The sequence below is a fragment of the Balaenoptera borealis genome (assembly GCF_965194805.1).
Source record: "Balaenoptera borealis genome assembly, chromosome: 5".
In the NCBI taxonomy this organism is placed as follows: domain Eukaryota; kingdom Metazoa; phylum Chordata; class Mammalia; order Artiodactyla; family Balaenopteridae; genus Balaenoptera; species Balaenoptera borealis.
In genome coordinates, this window is record NC_138862.1 from 133738211 (window position 1) to 133760584 (window position 22374).

A 22374-nucleotide genomic window follows, 5' to 3' on the forward strand; every position below is an offset into this window, starting at 1 on the left:
TTACATTTGGTAGTGTATATATGTCCATGCCACTCTCTCACTTTGTGCCAGCTTACCCTTCCCCCTCCCCGTATCCTCAAGTCTATTCTCTAGTAGGTCTGTGTCTTTATTCCCGTCTTGCCACTAGGTTCTTCATGACCAATTTCTTTTGTTTGGTTTTAGATTCCATATATATGTGTCAGCATATGGTATTTGTTTTTCTGATTCTGACTTACTTCACTCTGTATGACAGACTCTAGGTCCATCCACCTCACTACAAATAATTCAATTTCGTTTCTTTTTAATGCTGAGTAACATTCCCTTGTATATATGTGCCACATCTTTATCCATTCACCTGTCGATGGACACTTAGGTTGCTTCCATGTCCTGGCTATTGTAAATAGAACTACAATGAACATTGTGGTACATGACTCTTTTGGAATTATGATTTTCTCAGAGTATATGCCCACTACTGGGATTGCTGGGTTGTATGGTAGTTCTATTTTTAGTTTTTTAAGGAACCTCCATACTGTTCTCCATAGTGGCTGTATCAACTTACATTCCCACCAACAGTGCAAGAGGGTTCCCTTTTCTCCACACCCTCTCCAGCATTTATTGTTTGTAGATTTTTTGATGATGGCCATTCTGACCGAGGTGATATGAGGTGATACCTCATTGTGGTTTTGATTTGCATTTCTCTAATGATTAGTGAGTGATGTTGAGCATCTTTTCATGTGTTTGTTGGCAATCTGTATATCTTCTTTGGAGAAATGTCTATTTAGGTCTTCTGCCCATTTGGGGATTCAGTTGTTTGTTTTTATGATATTGAGTTTCATGAACTGCTTGTAAATCTTGGAGATTTATCCTTTGTCAGTTGCTTCATTTGCAAATATTTTCTCCCATTCTGAGAGTTGTCTTTTTGTCTTGTTTTTGGTTTCCTTTGCTGTGCAAAAGCTTTTAAGTTTCATTAGGTCCCATTTGTTTATTTTTGTTTTTATTTCCATTTCTCTAGGAGGTGGGTCAAAAAGGATCTTGCAGTGATTTATGTCATAGAGTGTTCTGTCTGTTTTCCTCTAAGAGTTTGATAGTGTCTGGCCTTACATTCAGGTCTTTAATCCATTTTGAGTTTATTTTTGTGTATGGTGTTAGGGAGTGTTCTAATTTCATTCTTTTACATGGAGCTGTCCAGTTTTCCCAGCACCACTTACTGAAGAGGCTGTCTTTTCTCCACTGTAAATTCTTGCCTCCTTTACCAAAGATAAGGCGACCATATATGTGTGGGTTTATCTCTGGGCTTTCTATCCTGTTCCATTGATCTATGTGTCTGTTTTTGTGCCAGTACCATACTGTCTTGATTACTGTAGCTTTGTAGTATAGTTTGAAGTCTGGGAGCCTGATTCCTCCGGCTCCGTTTTTCTTTCTAAGATTGCTTTGGCTATTTGGGGTCTTTTGTGTTTCCATACAAATTGTGAAATTTTTTGTTCTAATTCTGTGGAGAATGCCAGTGGTAGTTTGCTAGGGATTGCATTGAATCTGTAGATTGCTTTGGGTAGTAGAGTCATTTTCAGAATATTGAGTCTTCCAATCCAAGAACATGGTATATCTCTCCATCTATTTGTATCATCTTTAATTTCTTTAATCAGTGTCTTATAATTTTCTGCATACAGGTCTTTTGTCTCCTTAGGTAGGTTTATTCCTAGATATTTTATTCTTTTTGTTGCAGTGGTAAATGGGAGTGTTTTCTTAATTTCACTTTCAGATTTTTCATCATTAGTGTATAGGAATGCAAGAGATTTCTGTGCATTAATTTTGTATCCTGCTACTTTACCAAATTCATTGATTAGCTCTAGTAGTTTTCTGGTAGCATCTTTAGGATTCTCTATGTATAGTATCATGTCATCTGAAAACAGTGACAGCTTTACTTCTTCTTTTCCGATTTGGATTCCTTTTATTTCTTTTTCTTCTCTGATTGCTGTGGTTAGAACTTCCAAAGCTATGTTGAATAATATTGATAAGAGTGGGCAACCTTGTCTTGTTCTTGGTCTTAGTGGAAATGGTTTCAGTTTTTCACCATTGAGGATGATGTTGGCTGTGGGTTTGTCATATATGGCCTTTATTATGTTGAGGTAAGTTCCCTCTATGCCTACTCTGTGGAGGGTTTTTATCATAAATGGGTGCTGAATTGTGTCAAAAGCTTTCTCTGCATCTATTGAGATGATCATATGGTGTTTCTCCTTCAGTTGTTAATATGGTGTACCACATTGATTGATTTGCATATATTGAAGAATCCTTGCATTCCTGGGATAAACCCCACTTGATCATGGTGTATAACCCTTTTAATGTGCTGTTGGATCCTGAGTTGTGTGTTTTTTAAAAATAGCCTTTAATTGGGGTTAATTTTAGATTTATGGAAAATTTATAAAGACAGTTCAGAGAATTTCCATTTACTTCTCATCCATTTTCCCCTAATGTGAAGAGATTATGTATATTCCCAGGGACATTTGTCATAACTAAACAATCAACATTGGTGTATTACTATTAAGTAGACTCCAGGTTTATTTGGATTTCACCAGCTTTTCCATTAGTGTCCTCTTTCTGTCCCAGGATCCAGTCTAGGATGCCACATTGCACTTATTGTTGTCTCAGTATCTTCTGGTCTGTGACAGTTTCTCAGTCTTTCCTTTTTTTTCCCCTTTTTTTATGATGTTGATAGTTTTGAGCTGTACTGGTGAAATATTTTATAGAACTTCCCTCCATTGTGTTGGTTTAATGTTTTTCTCATGATTAGACTGACGTTATGAATTTTTGGAAAGAATACCACAGAAGTGACCATCTTGGTATTCCTGTCACATCATCTCAGGGGTACGTGATACAAAAGCATGCTGTGGAAGCATTGTGTACAATAGTGAGGAACTGGAAAAAAAATGCTCAAAACAGGGAATTCATTTATTATCTTTTGTCATGTCCATATATAAGGATATCTCATAGTCCTTATAAATTATGATGTAGGTTAATATTTTTAGACATAAAAAGCAGGTTGCAAAGCAGGAGATACAGTAAGATTTCATTTAGTAACTAAAAAATATCTTTATGTATATGTGTTTTAAAAACTCTGCACACTGCCTCACAACAACCCTACAGGGAAGACACTGTCAAACCAGAATCTGCCCTTGAGGGCCCTGAGGCCTGCCCATGACTATAATAGCAGTGTACTTTCCTCCCCAGGAGCCAGTGTCCATGGCCACATGGAGGTTGATCCTGTGACCTGGGAAGCAGAAAGACACCTCCACCAGAAGGAGTAGGTGTTTTTCAACGGTATGAGCTACATGATGGGGCTAATGATGTCTCCTAGATTTATTGCGAAGAGTAAACAAGGTAACATGTATGAAAGTATTTGACCCAAAAGGTAATTATGGATTGTGGTCATGGGAAGAGTGGGTCGTATCGGGGAGGGAATTCTGCCAAGGCAATTCCTGTTCTTCCTTTAAATCTCTTTTGTGGACACATGGACTCATTTTTTCAGAAATAACCTTCTGCATGTTGGTTGCCTGAGCCCACAGCCCAGAAGCCTTCCTTTCCACTGGTGTCAATGGGGGCTGATGGTGTCATTAGTCCAGGAGGTGGAAGTAAATTCCTGACCAGGGGGTCCTGTGGATGACCCTTCTGGGGTTTCTTTTCTGTTCTATGCTTTGCACTTTATTATACAGTTCTGAAGAACAAGGGCAATGTTTTGTCAATCTCAGTGCCTAAGACGGTGTTTGGTACAGACTAGATGCTCAAAATGTGTTTAATTAATAAAACTAGCAAGACAAGTCTTCTGTAATATTGAAGGCTCCTCACATCTTTTTCACCTTCTTTCCTCTTTTCCCCTTTAGGAAGTTTAGTGTGATCTAACTGCCTCATCCTCTCTTGTCCAAACTCTTAAAACTGACCATTAGGAACTCAAAGAAATTTTCCCACTTCTGGGCCTTCATACTTGCTGTTTCCCATGCCTGGAATGCTCTTCCCCCTGGTTGCTGCATGCCAGCTCCTTCTGACCTTCAGTCCTCAGCTCATAAGCTTCTTCCCTAGAGAGGCCTTGTTGGCCATGCCTGCTCTTGACTTGGAGCTTTTGTTTATGTTGTTTTCTTGTTTGGAAAGCCTTTTGTTCTAAACTGCCTGGTCAATTTCTACAGCTTATGAAGATGAAGATAAGTGTTATCCGTCTTTTCTATGGTAGGAAAGAATCAAGGCCATCAAAAAAGTGGTCCAGAGGATGAAATGGTCCAGAGTGGTCCAGAGTCTTGAAGTAAGCATGTATGGAGAAGAATCTGATGGCACTCACTCACTAGGGGAATTTCATTATGCAGTTGTGTCAAGCCAAGCAGACCTGGATTCAAAACTCATCTCTATAATTAACTAGCTATGTAGATTTTGACAAGATACTTAATATCTCTCAGCCTCAATTTGTTATCTACACAAAATGGAGAGCTATACATATTACCTTATTGGATTGTCATGAGACTTAATTATGATTATGTTGTAAAATCATTCAGCCAAGTTTCTAGCAGATAGAATAGGCTCAAATATTATTGTCCTTTTCTCTCCCTACACACCAACGTTTCCTCTACGATAATGCAAATGTGCTCTTCAGCTAAACTATAAAATAAGGGATAATTATTTGGGGCACCATTAATGCCCCATCTCCCCCATTTTGGCCCATTTGGCATATTGAAAGGAATGATTAATAATTATCTCTTTGTGGGTATATACATTGTTTTGTTTCTTTTAGCCAGGATCTTGTTCTCAACTCTGTCTGAAGTAAAGAAAACTGGAAAGAAGCTTACTTATCCAAAGCTATTAATAGAAAATTGTCCAGGTAACTTTCTGAGGGTATATCAGTTAGAAATACTATTTGGTTGTTAGTAATAAAAAGCTGAAAATAGTGGCTTGTATCAACTAGTGGTTTTATTTTTCTCATAATAAAATTGGTGACAATGTGGTTGCCTTCATGATATCAAAGACCCAGGTTCCTTTTATCTTTCTGCTTAGCCTGCCTTGGCAAATGCTTGCTTCTTTCTAGTCACATGATGGCTGATCCACCTTCAACTTCAGGTAGAAAAAAGGGAGGGCTATAGGGGTTAGGAGACAAAGGTACAGGCCAGTACCCAAAGGTATCTCCCTCCTTTTTAAGACTATCACAGAAACTGCTCTGTAACTTCCACTGACATCTCAACAGCTAGACCAGCGTTGCAAAACAGAACTATCTGCAATGATGGAAATGTTCTGTATCTGAACTGCCCAAGATGGTAGCTACTAGCTACTTGTGACTATTAGCATTTAAAATGTGGCTCGTGTAACTGAGGAAATGAATTTTTAATTTTACTTAATTTTAATAAATTTGAATTTAAGCAGCTACATGTGCTAGTGGCTATCATATTTGACAGTGCAGGGCTAGACCTTTGGCACATGACTATCCCGTCTGTAAGAAAGGCTGGGACATGTGGGTTTGGGGCTGACACATGGCCACCTCCCTCAAATTGTGCTTTTCTTAATAAGGAAAAACAAACAAATAAAAACAATTACAGGCTAGGCAAATAGCTGTCTCTACAACAGAGTGATAGTTGCATGCTGACACTCCTTAAACCCAAAGGAATGGAATCTTGATTGGTTCATCACAAACATGAGGAATGGTGTAGCACAGCAGACATGATGTACCCGAAAAGCAGAATCCCAGAACTGAAGTTCAATTCAAATATCTTCTGTTCACAATGAGGAAACTGAGGGGTGACTGAGAGGCCTAATTAAGAGGTAAATGGCAAATGCAAAGTATTATATATAGAATGGATAAACAACAAGTTCCTACTGTATAGCACAGGGAACTAAAGTCAACATCCTGTGATAAACCATAATGGAAAAGAATATGAAAAAGAACGTATATATATGAATCACTTTGCTGTACAGCAGAAACTAACACAACATTGTAAATCAACTAAACTTCAATAAAATAAAATTTTTAAAAAGAGGTAAATGGGATAATCTGCTCTGAAATAATAGAGAGATGATTTAGTGTTTTTTAAAGCATCACCCATGGTAAAATATAAAATCTCAGAAAGAAAATGCTCTCTGCCAATGGTTTTTAAAATGCGATGAAGAGCTAAAGAGATTTTGATGCCACCTATTGGTAGACAAAAGAATAGGGCACCCCTTCATGGCTGGCTTGTGATGTTAGAGGTGCCAGAGGTCACACAGGGTCTTCAAATAGAAGAATGACAGACAGTAGAAGATGATATCCCTACATCAGTTTGGAATGTGTGTATCAGTTCTCTCTTGACTCTTAGCATCTTAGAAGGGCTTTCTCAGAGAATTCCTCTCTGCTTTCCAGTAATACAACTCATCTCAGGCATATATAGAAACAGCAGAGGAGACGTATCAGTCAATTCTCAAAATCACATGAAACAGAAAAAAAAAAAACACATTTTAATCTATAAATAAGTGTGCTGGGGGGGAGGGAAATGCAAGTTTCTTTTTACATCCGAAGCCTCAAAAATAAGTTCTGTTATTTACAGCAGTCCCCTCGAGTAGTTGAGGATGTAACCATCCTACAGCCCAAAAGGAAAAAAAAAAAAAAAAAGGAAAACAGAAATTCAATTTCAAAACAAAATGCTCACCCTGACTCATTCAGGGAAGGATCCAAGGTTTTCAACACAGGGCACTGATTCTCTGCTTGTTTTTCCCCTTCATCATCTGTCACCCTTAAAAAATGGTAGCAACTGCATTGGTAAGAATCCACATTTCTTCCCGTTCGTTCCCTGGCTCCATTCCAGTATTGCACTTGTCACACTGATGGGAGGGGTGTCTTTCATATTGGCATAGGACAGTGAGCGGATGCCTCCCCTTATGTTATCAAACAGACACCCGGCAAGTGGATCTGCCCAGAGCTGGAGGCTCCTTTGCGGCTTGGGAATGCCAGTGGCGCCGTGACCCTGTAGCTTGACTTTGGATCATTTTGACCATGGCTGTAGAGCCCAGCGGCTCAGAATCCATGAAGAGGAGAGTTGGAAGGAGGTAAGTGATACAGATCAGGGGGTTCTGAGGTCACAGTTGTTAAAGGGAGTCTGGCTGGTGAGCAACTTGCTGTGGGGGCAGCGTCTGCTACCCGAGTTCATGAGCTGGTTATAGATCTTCTTTTGTAGATATGGGCTGTTGGTTCCATGGGAGAGGTGGGAGGAAATTCTCCTTTCTGTGCCTGGCAGAGAGCATCTTTGAATTTACCTTCAGTGTCATACCTTGAGGAAAAAATCCCAAGTTTCTGGCATAAGGCTGCACGTGTGTTCTGCACACTGGCTTGCAGGCGACTGTTTGTTTCTAATTAGGGAGCGGAAGCCTGCTGGGAGAGGAAACCATATTTGACACAAGTTGTGGTGCTGTCTTCAGTTTGTGTGTCTGTGTCTTTAACACAGGGAGCTAACGATGGTTGTATTGGACTCTCCCTGTGGTTCTGACTCCATTATCTGCTCTGTGGTTCCTGGTTATGTCATTTTAATTGTGCTTTCAGAGCCTGCTTCCATCAACACTCCTGTCCTCCCATTAACTAACTATGTTCCCTGGTCTGGGTATTCTGATGACCCAAACCCTGGGCTTTTTGTAGAGATAATAAAACCTATGTTGGCAGTTGTTGGTGGTCAATAGAGTAGCTTACAGATTGTCTGGAAATAGTACATGATCAGCACACCTTAATTCTTTTTCTCTCACCCATAAAATAAGAGGCTTGCGTTCAATAAGCTCTAAGGCATTTTTGAAAATTTAATAAATGTTTATTGACTACCTGCTAAGTGACATTGCAATGGCATAAGGGTTAAAATCACAAGACAACAAAACAGACTACCACCTGCCTTCATGGGACCTACATTTCAGAGGACACAATCAACATGCAAAGAAATACACGATCACTTTCCTTTTTCTTCTCTTCATCTTTGCAAGTTCAATCCAGCTCAAACTTCAAGTTCATCTCCAAGTCTACTTCTTAATTAAACTGGAAAGGAACATTCTCTGACTTAATATGTCCATATTCAGTAAACATATGCTAACTTTGCCTGCCCAGCATCTATCTCCTCTTTTCTTGTAGGAAGACACTGAATTTCCTTTGGGGGAACATCCTGTGTCTCATGCTCAGTTGCTCTGGATCAGGTGGGGCTCCACTTGGGCTCCAGAAGTGCTGCAGAGCACAGTGAACGCTCCCAAACTCTGTGGAAGGCCTGGAGCATTAGGGGAATCCTGTATCCTAAGGCCACAATGATTGGCTTGTGCTTAACCACGTGACCCAAATTTCTCCAATCAAAGTGAATCAAAGGAGCTTCACTGCCTAAGCTGCCTAAGATTCTTTCTAGGGTCCACATTTCATGTTATCCTACTTCAGAAGGTCTTGAGAGGAAAGCTGGGGGAAGAAAAGTGTTAGTATTTTTTTTTCTTTCTGAAGGCTCTTCCTCTGCCTCTCAAAGATCTTCCTAATTGCCTCTACAGAACCATTAGTGGTGTACCTGTTCCTCATCCTATTACTTCTTCTCTGGCCTTTGAAATTGAGAACTCTGGTTGGAGAAAAGCCCTTGGCTGATAACCTCTTTACATGAAGAGAGGTCTGGTTAGATGTGCCTTAAGAAGATGGGGAGGAAGACCCGCCTATGTCCCTGTCTCCCTGTCCACACTGTAGGTAATATCCTCCATGTAATTCCAATGTCAGAGACTGCCTTTTCTGAACCTTATGGATTCTGAAGTCCAATTTGTGGTTCTGACAAATGTGTGGTTCTATGCTGAGAGAATGCAGCTGTCTAGTTTATCTACTGTTGCAGAAACAATCAGGAGCAATTCACAGTATACACCTACAGCGCTCATTTGTTTGAATTCGACTTTTAATAAGTTTGGAAGAGTAAAGTCACACTTCCTTTCTAAAGTGCTTCATAACATGGGGCCGTGGTTACTCCTTACATAAGACAGTGTGTTTGTATTTATTTTTAAACATTGGTGCTCCCCAAGCATTTCTTTATCTTACATTTATTTGTGAAGTGGAGGTATTCGGGAAGCCATTATGGGATGAAAAAAGCCACAATGTCCATTCATTTATTCATGCACTTATTTACTAAAAAATAATTACCAGGCTCCTTATGCCAGGCTCTCTTGTAGACACAGAGGATGCAGAGATGAGCAATCTCGTCACCGTTTTTGGTGGCAGTTGAGCATAGATCCAATAAGTTTCCTGAAATGTGTGCAAAAAGTAGCATCACTCCCACCCCTTTCCAGATATTCTCGCTTTCCCCTGAAGAGGAGGTCCCCAGGTGACATCCCCAGGAGCCTGGGGTGAGCGACCGGGCCGGGCGGGGAGCCTGGGCTGCGGCCGCCGCCGGCGGGACCCCGCATCCGGGACTCAACCCTGTCTAGGACCCCCCCTCCCGGCGGGGCGGGGCGGCGCGCTCCGCTCCCCGCCGCCTCCTCCGCCGGGGCCCCCAGGGGGCGCTCGCGCCCAGACCTCGGAACCGGCAGCGCGCGGGCGGCGGGGCGCGCGGGTTTCGTCAGAAGGTGGAGGCTCTCGGCGGAGCCGCGGTCCCCAGCTGCCCGGTCGCGCCCCGTTTCCTCCCTCCCGCTCCGCCCCTCTCTCCGGCGCCCCCACTTCTCTCCCCGAGTGACTGAGAGACGAGCGGCCCCGCCCTCGCCACCCGGCATGGAGTCCGGGTCCCCGCGCAGCCCTCACTCCCCGCTCGGCGTCTCTTCCCTCCACGGTCACTGAGCTGCCCCGGAGCCCGAGCGGAGGGCGGCACGACCCCCTAGGCCGACCGCGGCCCCGCCCACGGCCGCACCGCCGCTGCGCTCTGGTTGGACCCCGACGGCCGAAGCCCAGTCCGCCCTCGGGTCCCCGCGCCAGGTAAGTTGGTCCGGACCCTGCACCGCGTACCCGGGCTGCGGCCGAAGACCAACTTTTGAGGTGCAGGGGCTCGCTCCGACCCGGCGCTGGTGTTTAGGAAGAGCTGCGCGCAGCGTCTTAGTCCAGGGGAACTTTGGTCCCTCCTCTCGCCCCTGCCCTCCGCCCGGCTAGCTCGGCCTGGCGGGGATGGAGAGGGGGCCGACCTGCCAGTCCTGAGCTGAATGGGGAGGGGGAGGCGCAGAGTCCCGGCCGGGGTCGCAGCATCCCTCCTCCTGACGGCGGGGAAGCGAGGAGGGAAGGGGGGTGCTGTGCGGGGTCCCGGGGCTGGACCGCCGCGGTGAGACTCAACCTCTCAACCTCCTAACCTCCCCTCCTCCCCCCCCCCCCATAGGTTCCAATACTATTTAACTGCATCTCGGGCTCTCTAGCTTAAAACTCATCCATAGGCTCGCAGTTTCCTTGATTCAGCCAAGTCCCTCTGCGCTCCTTCCTCTATTAGATAAAGTACCACGGGGAGGGGACGGGGATGGGACTGGAGGGACCCCTGAATCGCTGGCCACAGCCGACTAAAGTGGTCAGGACCCCGCTATCACAGATGCCCAAGGACCCTTAGGGTGGAATTGAGGGGGACAGTTAGGAGGTGGTCCTTGCGGAGTCAAGTGAGTATTGACCACCGTCGGGTGGGGAGCAAGCTGAGCCCTGAGAGGTACTGTTAGGAAGATCCGTTTATCCTTCGCCTTGAAAGACGTGGGTGGGCTTTAAGGCTCCGGTCCCCCCTGCCCCCCACTGCAGGTCCCACCGCGCCTCCGGCGGCCTTGCAATCCTGGCTTCCAGTCCCAGAACTTGCCAGGCTCTGGGAAGAATCCTGGCTGCAGAGATGGTCCCTGGGGGCTCGAGCTTAAGAAGTGCTGCCCCTGGGGTTCCGGAGGTGGAGGGAGGAAGGGTGAACGGAGTAGTGGGGTGGGGTAGGGAGATTTTGAGAGAGAAACACCCTGCATCCCCACCCCCTGCCCCCTGCAACTGACCCACTGATGCCATAGGATTTCAGTGCCTTTGGGAGGAGCTGCCTCTGCTTCTTTACTCCTGTGTTCAAAACTATGCAAAACCAACTCTTCATCCTCTGGCTGCTTTGCCAGGAGTTTTAAAGCACTGCTGTGGTTGTTCTTGGCTCACTTGGTTTTAGGTTCCCTAAACAGCAGTTTTGAGCTGTCCAAGTATTTAAAAGTGCTCTCCTTAAACTGATACTAAACGCTACTCTTTTGGAAAGCTGCTTTCACTTCAGAGGAGATATTATTTTTTCCCCATTCCTTCCTTCTACTGCCCTCTTAACAATCCCTGTTCTCAAAGACGTTTGTGTTTTTATTTTTTGCTTTATGTCAAAACGCACTCCCCCCTCCCCCAATAAACTTTCCTAGTACACAGGTGTTTCAAATCCATGCCAATGTTTTGTAGTTAGTATACACTGGTTAAGCTGCATAGCAATCCCCCCAAAAGCCAGAGACAAGCAACAACTTCACTTCCTTCATTTGATGCCCTTCAAGTTTAGGAAGGTCCCATTTTTATTACCCAGCAGATAAGACAGAGCTCTGGATGGCTGTGGCTGTGATTAGATAACTTCTGATGTTTTCATTTCCCTTACTGAGCTCCTGCTTCTAGGTTAAATTCATTTTATTGCCGGTCCATTTTTAAAGAAAGACTGACAAAGTCACTCTAATAGATCAGGGGTCTGAGCTCAGAGTAGGTCATAAGTACTCACATGTAGGGAGGTGGATAAAAATAGAAGGAGGGTTGGCGATACAGCCAGGACACCTGTGTTAATCCTGTATACTAATAAAGGCCAGAATCTTCTCATTTATCTCTGGTGGGAAGTTCTGATGGTTTCACAGGATCAAACTCAAACCACATCAAAACTAGGTGATTTCCCCTGAGTGTTACATGAAAGGAAGTATCCCTCCATAGTAGGAGTGGCTGTTGAATCCTGGGTTGTTTTTAATGGTTCAATGAGAGAGCTTGCCTATGATAGAACCAAAGGTCTCCTAACGTGTTACCGTGTGAAAATGCTCATGGACATCAAACCTATACCATTCCTGTGAGTGCTCATCCCAGCATAATTTATTGGGAGCAGTGACCTTCCCAGCATGAGACAAGCACTTTGCTACAGCTTCTGAATATTTCTTTAAAAATAGTTGCTCTGAGATTTGTGAGTTGTTTTTTTAATTGTACTTAAAAGACTTCTGTTTATCTTCAGGTCTCTGGTAGCAGCATGGCATTTTGCTTGAATCCATGGTTTGTCTTAAGGAGACCCTGCTTTTGATTAAAAAGTGCCTTGTACTACAGGGTTTCTTGATCTGCACGTGGACTTCTGATTTTAAAATACTGCATTTCAGTAAGTAGGAAGCAAAGATGTTATCTGTTTCCAGAGAAGTTTTATGTAGTATTCCAAAAAATAGAGGCTTTGATTCTTCCCATCATCAGATGATTTGAGTCCACCATCATGACTGAAAACCTTTAGATTATACTAACCAGAAGGAATAATCACAGAGGGAAAAAATGGGTTAATGGTGGAATCTTTATTCTCATCTGCATTTGAATCTTTTGGAACCCAGCTGAATGTATTTATATAGTTTGTACCATGCATTTATCTGTCTTCTCGTTACAAAATTTCTGAAATATAATAAAGGCCTGGACCTTTATTGCCACCTTTATTCACGTGAAGAAAGGGTTTTTCCATGGAGGTAAACACGTTGGAAATGAGTAGTTAGTATTGTGTATAATCAACGTCCCTCACTGTCAGAGGGGTCTCAACCCAGAACAAAGAAGGAGAAGAGGACTCTGATGGTACCAGACCCATTGATTGGGAGAAAGTCTCTATACCAGTTGGGAAAGTCACTTCATGAATCTTTGTAGTTTTTCATCAGAGATGTGACCAGAGGATCTGTATTTCATGCATTTTGAAGAAGAAAGGGGCTGAATTTGTTCTCTATATTTACTTTTTTTGGTCATGTTAATATTTAAAAAAACAAACAAACAAAAGCCCCTTTGGATCCCTGCAGTAACTCAAAGTCGTATTTCCTTGGCAACAGGAGCTAGTACACTGGAATCACAAAATATCAAGCCATAAAATTTTAAATGCACTTAAAATAAAATGCCAAATGGTTCAAGACCATCCTATAGTGCATTAGAACTGACCTGCCAGCATATGATAATAAAGTTCCCTTTAACTTTGCCTTTCTCTTGATTGAATGTAGATGGTAAAGACAGATTACAGAACTTTAATTAGTTTTAGGATGTCCTAAAAATTCTAGAATGGTTTTTCTTTTGAGGGAAGCATGTTATTAAAATTAAGGGGGTTGGAGTGACACATCCTTTCTTTGAGTGAGGTGTTCTTGTGGATGTTGGTGATAAGTCCAAAATCAAGCTCAATCAATGAGTCAGGCAAGATGTGCTGTCTTTTCTATGCTATTTGAAATGGACAATATAGAGTAGAACCTCAATCAGCATTAAATTCAGCCAGTCTGCTAAAACTTGTGACTGCAGAGTAAAAACATAGTAATGCCTACGTATACTTTCAGTCTTTTCTGTACTAGAAATCTCATTTATGTGGGAGCTTTCTGTTTAGTCTATGAACTACTAAATATTCAATATATATGACATATAGTATATATTTTCCCTAAGTTAGCAAATGCTGGGAAGTCCTTTCTTTGGCTGCTGTATTCTTGGGAAAGCATCTTGAGAACCACTAGCTTTTAACTCAGTAAACATTGAAGGCCTGAAGACAAGTCTTGGAAAGTGGAAGGTGATAAGGATGACTTATTTGGGAAGGTTTATCCTTGTCCTATGATTTTGGTGCACTCCTAGGTGTGGGGGAACCCATCTAAGCTGGCCTGTGGTGGGCTCATCTCTAAACTGTGAACAACAATTTTATCACTTTGACTCTTAGATGCTCAGAACCACAGCCCTCCTGATTACTCCTGTCACTAAGAAACTCAGGTTCCCCGGAGATAATTACTGTGGTGGCACCATGGGCACTGATGATCTTGACTGAGTTGGGGATGATGGTGGGGAGGGGAGCTCCTACCTTCCCTGGGAGGAGCAGGCTTGAGTCTTATTATTTTGCTTTCTCGGAGCCAGTGCAATATTTACCCAATAGATGTGATTAAATTTGTACAAAGTCATTGTCTGCAGCCATCCCTGTTAATGTGCATGTTTTGTGAGAAGAATTTCTCATGCACAGTCCTAGCTTTCTATTTTAAATGTCACAATTGAGTCAATAAAGTAAACAGATTTTATGTGTATCCAGTTAAGGAATCCACAGGGGAATTCCTTTATTCTGTCTTAAATTAAAGGTCCATTCAAAAAGCACAAACTTTCTAAAATGTTTCTTTTCCATCTCTGGCTCAGAATATCATATTGATAACTTTCTTCTGACTTTGAAAACTAGAACTGCTTCTCCTTGGAAACATCAGGAGAGAAATACAGTATTTCAGATTAATTCTAGAAGCAACCTTATCAGGTTTAAGGTGTACTGACTAAAAGACGTTCCTTATGCAGGAGATCCTAAACCTCTGTAGGGCACTTAAAGGAGGAACGAAATCAGGCTGGCGGGTGCCCAAGGCAAGTGCAGCCCCTCGCGCCCCCTCCCCAAACTGGGTAGGGAGGCAGGAAGGGCTGAGAGTTGGCGTTAGAGCGGACTGCCGCTAGAGGGCGCCAGAGCACCAGCGGAGCCCTCGTGCAGCTCCCAGGCCAGACCTCCAGGCTTGTAGATGGGATTGGCAGAACCCCAAGGAGGTGCCCAGAAAGGAGGGGTTGGTTACCGAGCGCCTCTGACTCAAATTGCCTTGCTTCAGAGAGGGGACAGAGATCCGCCTTCAGCATCGGATGGGGCACTTCCAACCTGGTCGGGTGGCCCCGTGGCTGGACACCTGACATGCTGTCTGCAGTCTCACAGCCCTTTGTTTCTCCGGAGGCAGGACTCTGGACCCAGAAATACCTGGCTTGAATCTTGGGCTTGAAGTTTGAAAGGTGCAGGCCTGTGTGAGTGTTGGCCTCTGGAAGATGAGGCTTGTGGTGGTGAATGGGGGAAGTGTAAAAGTGGTATTTTGGTGGGCAGGCTGTGCTCATCCCTGTGCCCTTTCTCTCAAGAGTTCTACCTAAACTTCCTTCTTCCCTTTCCATTTGAGCCTCTTCCTCCTGGCCCCACACCCCTCCCCTCAGCAGAAGGGCCTCACTTATTCATTTGTTGAGCAATCACTGATCACAGTCTTTATGCCCAAAGCTGAGTTAGGCACTGGGATCAATCAATGTGGAGTTCCCATGTTTCGAAGTTGCAGCTTGAGGGGCAGATGGAGAATATGAGAGAGAGATGAACAAACCATGTGGGCTGAGAGATACAGAGATACTGTCTCAGAGACCCTGGGAAATGGTCTCTCAAGTTCTTTACACTCATGTTTTTTCATCTCCCTGTATTTCAAGGAATCGGGTCTATGGAGGGAGGAAAAAGGGGAGGGGTCTCACTCAGCATGTACTTTGGTTTATATGTATATTTAACTGTGCTATTAGAGGTTCTCAAGTCAAATCAACTTGTACTACTTCCCTCTATGTGTTAAATTCATCAATATCATAAGATAAATGCCTATATAATTGACTTAATTCCATCTTAACGGGAAAATGATTTTTAAAGGAAACATAATAGAAATATAACAACAAAAACCTTACCTCTAAAGGCTGGGTCTGGAAGAACCTAAATCGAGAGTCTGTTTTTAAAATATTGAGAGATGTAGTCAATACAGATATCAACAAAAATGAAAAATAATAAGGGCAGCAGAATGGTTAAAAGAAATGCTTTATCTTTATCATTAAAGTGGCAGGAAAGTGCTTAATTTATTTGTAGGCACTGGGGACAGAGGATGCCTAATTTTATGCCTTTGTTATATTTGTGCAGTTGTTTCAACAAGTAACTTAAAGACAAAGTGGAAAAACAAGGAGGTTTGTGCCTGAGATGGCCACTCTGGGCCAGGTGAGTTAAGTTTACCTGGCCAGGTAGATCGCAGAGCTCCTGAGAAGCCAGTGTTGTAATTCTTCTGCTGGGTACCCCCTTAGGTTCTGTGACTTGATTGATTGTGAATCATGTTGGGGGAAAGGCCTGAACAGAGAAAAAGGGTGGAAATAGTTGATTTGGGGAGGAGCTAACAACATTCATCACAGCTCATGGCCTGATTGAATTTTAAAGAGACAGGAAAACAGATACTTCCTATGGAATCAGAGAATGTGAGGGCTCAACAATCCCATAAAATTAGGAACACCCCTTCCCATTTTCCGGATGAGGAAACAGAGGCCCAGCAAGCTGAAATCCCTCACCCAAGCTGCACCCATCTCTAGTCCCCACTATGTGCTTTACAAGAGCAGGACTCTTCCTGTCTTGTTCACTGCTGAACCCCAAACAGGGCCAGGCATCTGGCAGCTGCTCCAAAAATTTTGGTTGACTCCATGAAAAATGCTATTTCTTTCTTTCTCACTCTTATTCGGGATTGTGCCAATAAACCACTAGGCTGCAATATAATTTGATAAAGGTAAGTATTTATTGAGTTTTGTTATGATAAGGGCTTAGCCTTTGAAGGTAAACAGACTAGGTTTACATCTTGGTTCTGCCACTCAATAGCTGTTTGGCTTTGGGAAAATTACTGAAACTCTCTGAGTTTTGTTTCCTTGTTTGTAAAAATGGGGGTAAAACTGTATAAGGCAGAGACCTTCAAGATGGTGGAGGAGTAAGACGTGGAGATCACCGTCCTCCCCCCAAATACATCAGAAATACATCTACATGTGGAACAACTCCTACAGAACACCTACTGAGCACTGGCAGAAGACCTCAGACTTACCAAAAGGCAAGAAACTCCCCACGTACTTGGGTAGGACAAAAGAAAAAAGAAAAAACAGAGACAAAAGAATAGGGACAGGACCCTCACCTCTGGGAGGGAGCTGTGAAGGAGGAAAAGTTGCTACACACTAGGAAACCCCTTCACTAGTGGAGACGGGGGGGGTGGACGGGGGGGAAGCTTCAGAGACACAGAGGAGAGTGCAGCAACAGGGGTGCAGAGGGCAAAGTGGAGAGATTCCCACACAGAGGATCAGTGCCGACCAGCACTCACCAGCCCGAGGCTTGTCTGCCCACCCACTGGAGTGGGTGGGGGCTGTGAGCTGGGGCTCTGGCTTCGGAGGTCAGATTCCAGGGAGAAGACGGGTTGGCTGCATGAACACAGCCTGAAGGGGGCTACTGCACCACAGCTAAACAGGAGGGAGTCTGCGAAAAAGCCTGGAATGGCCTAAGAGGCAAGAGACCATTGTTTTGGGGTGCAGGAGGAGAAGGGATTCAGAGCACTGCCTAAACGAGCTCCAGAGATGGTTGTGAGCTGCGGCTATCAGCACAGACACCAGAGACGGGCATGAAATGCTAAGGCTGCTGCTGCAGCCACCAAGAAGCCTGTTGTTAAGCACAGGTCACTATCCCCTCCCAGGAGCCTATGCAGCCCACCACTGCCAGGGTCCCGTGATCCAGGGACAACTTCCCCGGGAGAACACACGGCATGCCTCAGGCTGTTGCAACGTCATGCTGGCCTCTGCCACTGAAGACTCGCCTCGCATTCCGTACACCTCTGTACCCCCTGCCTGAGTGAGCCAGAGCCCCCTAATCAGCTGCTTCTTTAACCCCGTCCTGTCTGAACAAAGAAGAGATGCCCTCAGGTGACCTACACGCAGAGGCAAGGCCAAATCCAAAGCTGAACCCTAGGAGCTGTGTGAACAAAGAAGAGAAAGGGAAATTTCTCCCAGCAGCCTCAGGAGCAGTGGATTAAATCTCCACAATCAACTTGATGTACCCTGCATCTTTGGAATACCTGAATAGACAATGAATCATCCCAAAATTGAGGCAGTGGACTTTGGGAGCAACTGTAGACTTGGGGTTTACTTTCTGCATCTAATTTGTTTCTGGTTCTGTGTTTATCTTAGTTTAGTATTTAGTGTTTATTATCATTGGTAGATTTGTTTATTGATTTGATTATTCTCTTCCTTTTTTTATATATATAGATATATATTTTTTCCTTTTTCACTTTTTGTGAGTCTGTATGTGTATGCTTCTTTGTGTGATTTTGTCTGTATAGCTTTGCTTTCACCATTTGTCCTATGGTTCAGTCTGTCCTTTTTTTTGTTTTTAGTATAGTTTTTAGCGCTTGTTATCATTGGTGGATTTGTTTTTTGGTTTGGTTGCTCTCTTCTTTCTTTCTTTTTTATTACTTTTTAATTCTTTTTTATTTTTAATAATTATTTTTTATTTTAATAATTTTATTTTATTCTTTCTTTTTTTTCCCCTTCCTTTTTTTTTTTTTATCATTGAGGCCTTTATTTGAACAATTAAAAAGAACTGTTTTCATTTGAGGGAAGCCATTGTAGGGGTAAAGAAGCAGAATTCAAGAAGAATTTCAAGAAGGCTTTAACATCTGGAATCAGATGTCATGATTTCAGAAAGGTTAATACTCCCAAGTCGACCCTTGTTATAAATTGTCCAGTCTCAACATTACCTTTTGTCTTCTTGGTCCTTTATCCATTTTAAAGCAGCACCTAGGCACTTCTGTTTGTACTCAGGGAAGGAATGTAGCTATGGGGCGGGGTGGGGGCGTGGGGCGTGCTGGCCTTTGAGTTTTAAGGATAAAAACTAATGAATTAATAGACAAAAGGCTGGGGAGGGAGCATCAAAACGATTACAGCTTCCCCTCCTCCTTCCACAGTCTCTTGACAGCCTCAAACAAGAATCCCCAAGGCTGAGAGGGGTCCTGAGTGTCCAGATGAGAGGAGCCTGGGAGGGTCCCAGAGGAGAGCACTCTCCCTGCCGAGTGAAGAGTGAGCACATCCCAGGTGGGGTGGATTTCCCAGATCCAGCAGCTCCAAGCTTCAGCTCTGGGGCAGACCGCTGGGCATTAGCGGGACTCAGAGGGAGCAGCTGCCTGGAGCACCAAGCAGTGGAATGAGTCCCACTCATCCGTGGGAATGAGACCCAAGGACGGAGGCAGAGAAGAGCAATCCTAACTCAAAAGAGTCGTGGGATAGGAAAAAGGCAGTCACCAGGGGAACCTGCTTGGCCTAATCCAAAAGGTCCAGGTGGGGAATTGATATCTCAAGTGATCGAGGGTCCAGATGACATTGAAGAGAAATGAGCTTCATCTCAATATCTTGGCTTTATGCAAATATTAGGGGAAAAGAGGGGAAGATACTGAACTGACCAAGACAAAAATTTTGCCAGCCTGGTAAAATGATGCCTCGGAATAGAAATTGAATTCTAGTAATTCGCCAATTTCTTTTTTTTTTTTTCGTTGTTTTTTTTTTTACATCTTTATTGGAGTATGATTGCTTTACAATGGTGTGTTAGTTTCTGCTTTATAACAAAGTGAATCAGTTATACATATACATATATTCCCATACCTCTTCCCTCTTGTGTCTCCATCCCTCCCACCCTCCCTATCCCACCCCTCTAAATGGTCACAAAGCACGGAGCTGATCTTCCTGTGCTATGCGGCTGCTTCCCACTAGCTATCTATTTTACATTTGGTAGTGTATATATGTCCATGCCACTCTCTCACCCTGTCACATCTTACCCCTCCCCCTGCCCATATCCTCAAGTCCATTCACTAGTAGGTCTGTGTCTTTACTCCCGTCTTGTCACTAGGTTCTTCATGACCTTTTTTTTTTTTTTTCCCTTAGATTCCATATATATGTGTTAGCATACTGTATTTGTTTCTCTCTTTCTGACTTACTTCACTCTGTATGACAGACTCTAACTCCATCCACCTCACTACAAACACCTCCATTTCGTTTCTTTTTATGGCTGGGTAATATTCCATTGTATATATGTGCCACATCTTCTTTATCCATTCATCCCATGATGGACACTTAGGTTGCTTCCATGTCCTGGCTATTGTAAATAGAGCTGCTATGAACATTTTAGTACATGACTCTTTTTGAATTATGGTTTTCTCAGGATATATGCCCAGTAGTGGGATTGCTGGGTTGTATGGTAGTTCTATTTTTAGTTTTTTAAGGAACTGTTCTCCATAGTGGCTGTATCAATTTACATTCCCACCAACAGTGCAGGAGTGTTCCCTTTTCTCCACACCCTCTCCAGCATTTATTGTTTCTAGATTTTTTGATGATGGCCATTCTGACCGGTGTGAGATGATATCTCATTGTAGTTTTGATTTGCATTTCTCTAATGGTTAATGATGTTGAGGATTCTTTCATGTGTCTGTTGGCAATCTGTATATCTTCTTTGGAGAAATGTCTATTTAGGTCTTCTGCCCATTTTGGATTGGGTTGTTTGTTTTTTTGTTATTGAGCTGCAGGAGTTGCTTGTAAATCTTGGAGATTAATCCTTTGTCAGTTGCTTCATTTGCAAATATTTTCTCCCGTTCTGAGGGTTGTCTTTTGGTCTTGTTTTTGGTTTCCTTTGCTGTGCAAAAGCTTTTAAGTTTCATTAGGTACTTTTTGTTTATTTGTGTTTTTATTTCCATTTCTCTAGGAGTTGGGTCAAAAAGGATCTTGCTGTGATTTATGTCATAGAGTGTTCTGTCTGTTTTCCTCTAAGAGTTTCATAGTGTCTGGCCTTACATTTAGGTCGTTAATCCATTTTGAGTTTATTTTTGTGTATGGGGTTAGGGAGTGTTCTAATTTCATTCTTTTACATGTACCAGTCCAGTTTTCCCAGCACCACTTATTGAAGAGGCTGTCTTTTCTCCACTGTATATGCTTGCCTCCTTTATCAAAGATAAGGTGACCATATGTGTGTGGGTTTATCTCTGGGCTTTCTATCCTGTTCCATTGATCTATGTTTCTGTTTTTGTGCCAGTACCAAACTGTCTTGATTACTGTAGCTTTGTAATATAGTCTGAAGTCAGGGAGCCTGATTCCTCCAGCTCCATTTTTCATTCTCAAGATTGCTATTTGGGGTGTTTTTTGTTTCCATACAAATTGTGAAATTTTTTGTTCTAATTCTGTGAAAAATGCCAGTGGTATTTTGGTAGGGATTGCATTGAATCTGTAGATTGCTTTGGGTAGTAGAGTCATTTTCACAATATTAATTCTTCCAATCCAAGAACATGGTATATCTCTCCATCTATTTGTATCATCTTTAATTTCTTTCATCAGTGTCTTATAATTTTCTGCATACAGGTCTTTTGTCTCCTTAGGTAGGTTTATTCCTAGATATTGTATTCTTTTTGTTGCAATGGTAAACGGGAGTGTTTTCTTAATTTCACTTGCAGATTTTTCATCATTAGTGTATAGGAATGCAAGAGATTTCTGTGCATTAATTTTGTATCCTGCTACTTTACCAAATTCATTGATTAACTCTAGTAGTTTTCTGGTAGCATCTTTAGTATTCTCTATGTATAGTATCATGTCATCTGCAAACAGTGACAGCTTTACTTCTTCTTTTCTGCTTTGGATTCCGTTTATTTCTTTTTCTTCTCTGATTGCTGTGGCTAACACTTCCAAAACTATGTTGAATAATATTGGTGAGAGTGGGCAACCTTGTCTTGTTCCTGATCTCAGTGGAAATGGTTTCAGTTTTTCACCATTGAGTATGATGTTGGCTGTGGGTTTGTCATATATGGCCTTTATTATGTTGAGGAAAGTTCCGTCTATGCCTACTTTCTGCAGGGCTTTTATCATAAATGGGTGTTGAATTTTGTTGAAAGCTTTTTCTGCATCTATTGAGATGATCATATGGTTTTTCTCCTTCAATTTGTTAATATGATGTATCACGTTGATTGACTTGCATATATTGAAGAATCCTTGCATTCCTGGAATAAACCCCACTTGATCATGGTGTATGATCCTTTCAATGTGCAGTTGGATCCTGTTTGCTAGTATTTTGTTGAGGATTTTTGCATCAATGTTCATCAGTGATATTGGCCTGTAGTGTTCTTTCTTTGTGACATCTTTGTCTGGTTTTGGTATCAGGGTGATGGTGGCCTCATAGAATGAGTTGGGGAGTGTTCCTCCCTCTGGTATATTTTGGAAGAGCTTGAGAAGGATAGGTGTTAGCTCTTCTCTAAATTTTTGATAGAATTCGCCTGTGAAGCCATCTGGTCCTGGGCTTTTGTTTGTTGGAAAATTTTTAATCACAGTCTCAATTTCAGTACTTGTGATTGGTCTGTTCATATTTTCTATTTCTTCCTTGTTCAGTCTCAGAAGGTTGTGCATCTCTAAGAATTTGTCCATTTCTTCCAGGTTGTCCATTTTATTGGCATAGAGTTGCTTGTAGTAATCTCTCATGATCATTTGTATTTCTGCAGTGTCAGTTGTTACTTCTCCTTTTTCATTTCTAGTTCTATTGATTTGAGTCTTCTCCCTTTTTCTCTTGATGAGTCTGGCTAATGGTTTATTAATTTTGTTTATCTTCTCAAAGAACCAGCTTTTAGTTTTACTGATCTTTGCCATTGTCTCCTACATTTCTT

General features: G+C 42.7%; 1 protein-coding gene across 2 annotated transcripts in view; it reads left to right on the top strand.

Moving 5' to 3' along the window:
* The first annotated feature begins 9513 nt into the window (after positions 1-9513).
* The window catches only part of CPNE4 (copine 4), a 611710-nt gene continuing 598849 nt past the window's right edge, over positions 9514-22374 (top strand). The window contains exon 1 of one of the 2 annotated variants that reach the window (XM_082392743.1): positions 9514-9874. The gene's annotated coding sequence lies outside the window, so the exon portion shown is untranslated. Of the gene's footprint in view, positions 9875-10121; positions 15891-22374 lie in introns of those variants that run through there. The other variant, XM_082392744.1, reaches the window with a different exon arrangement.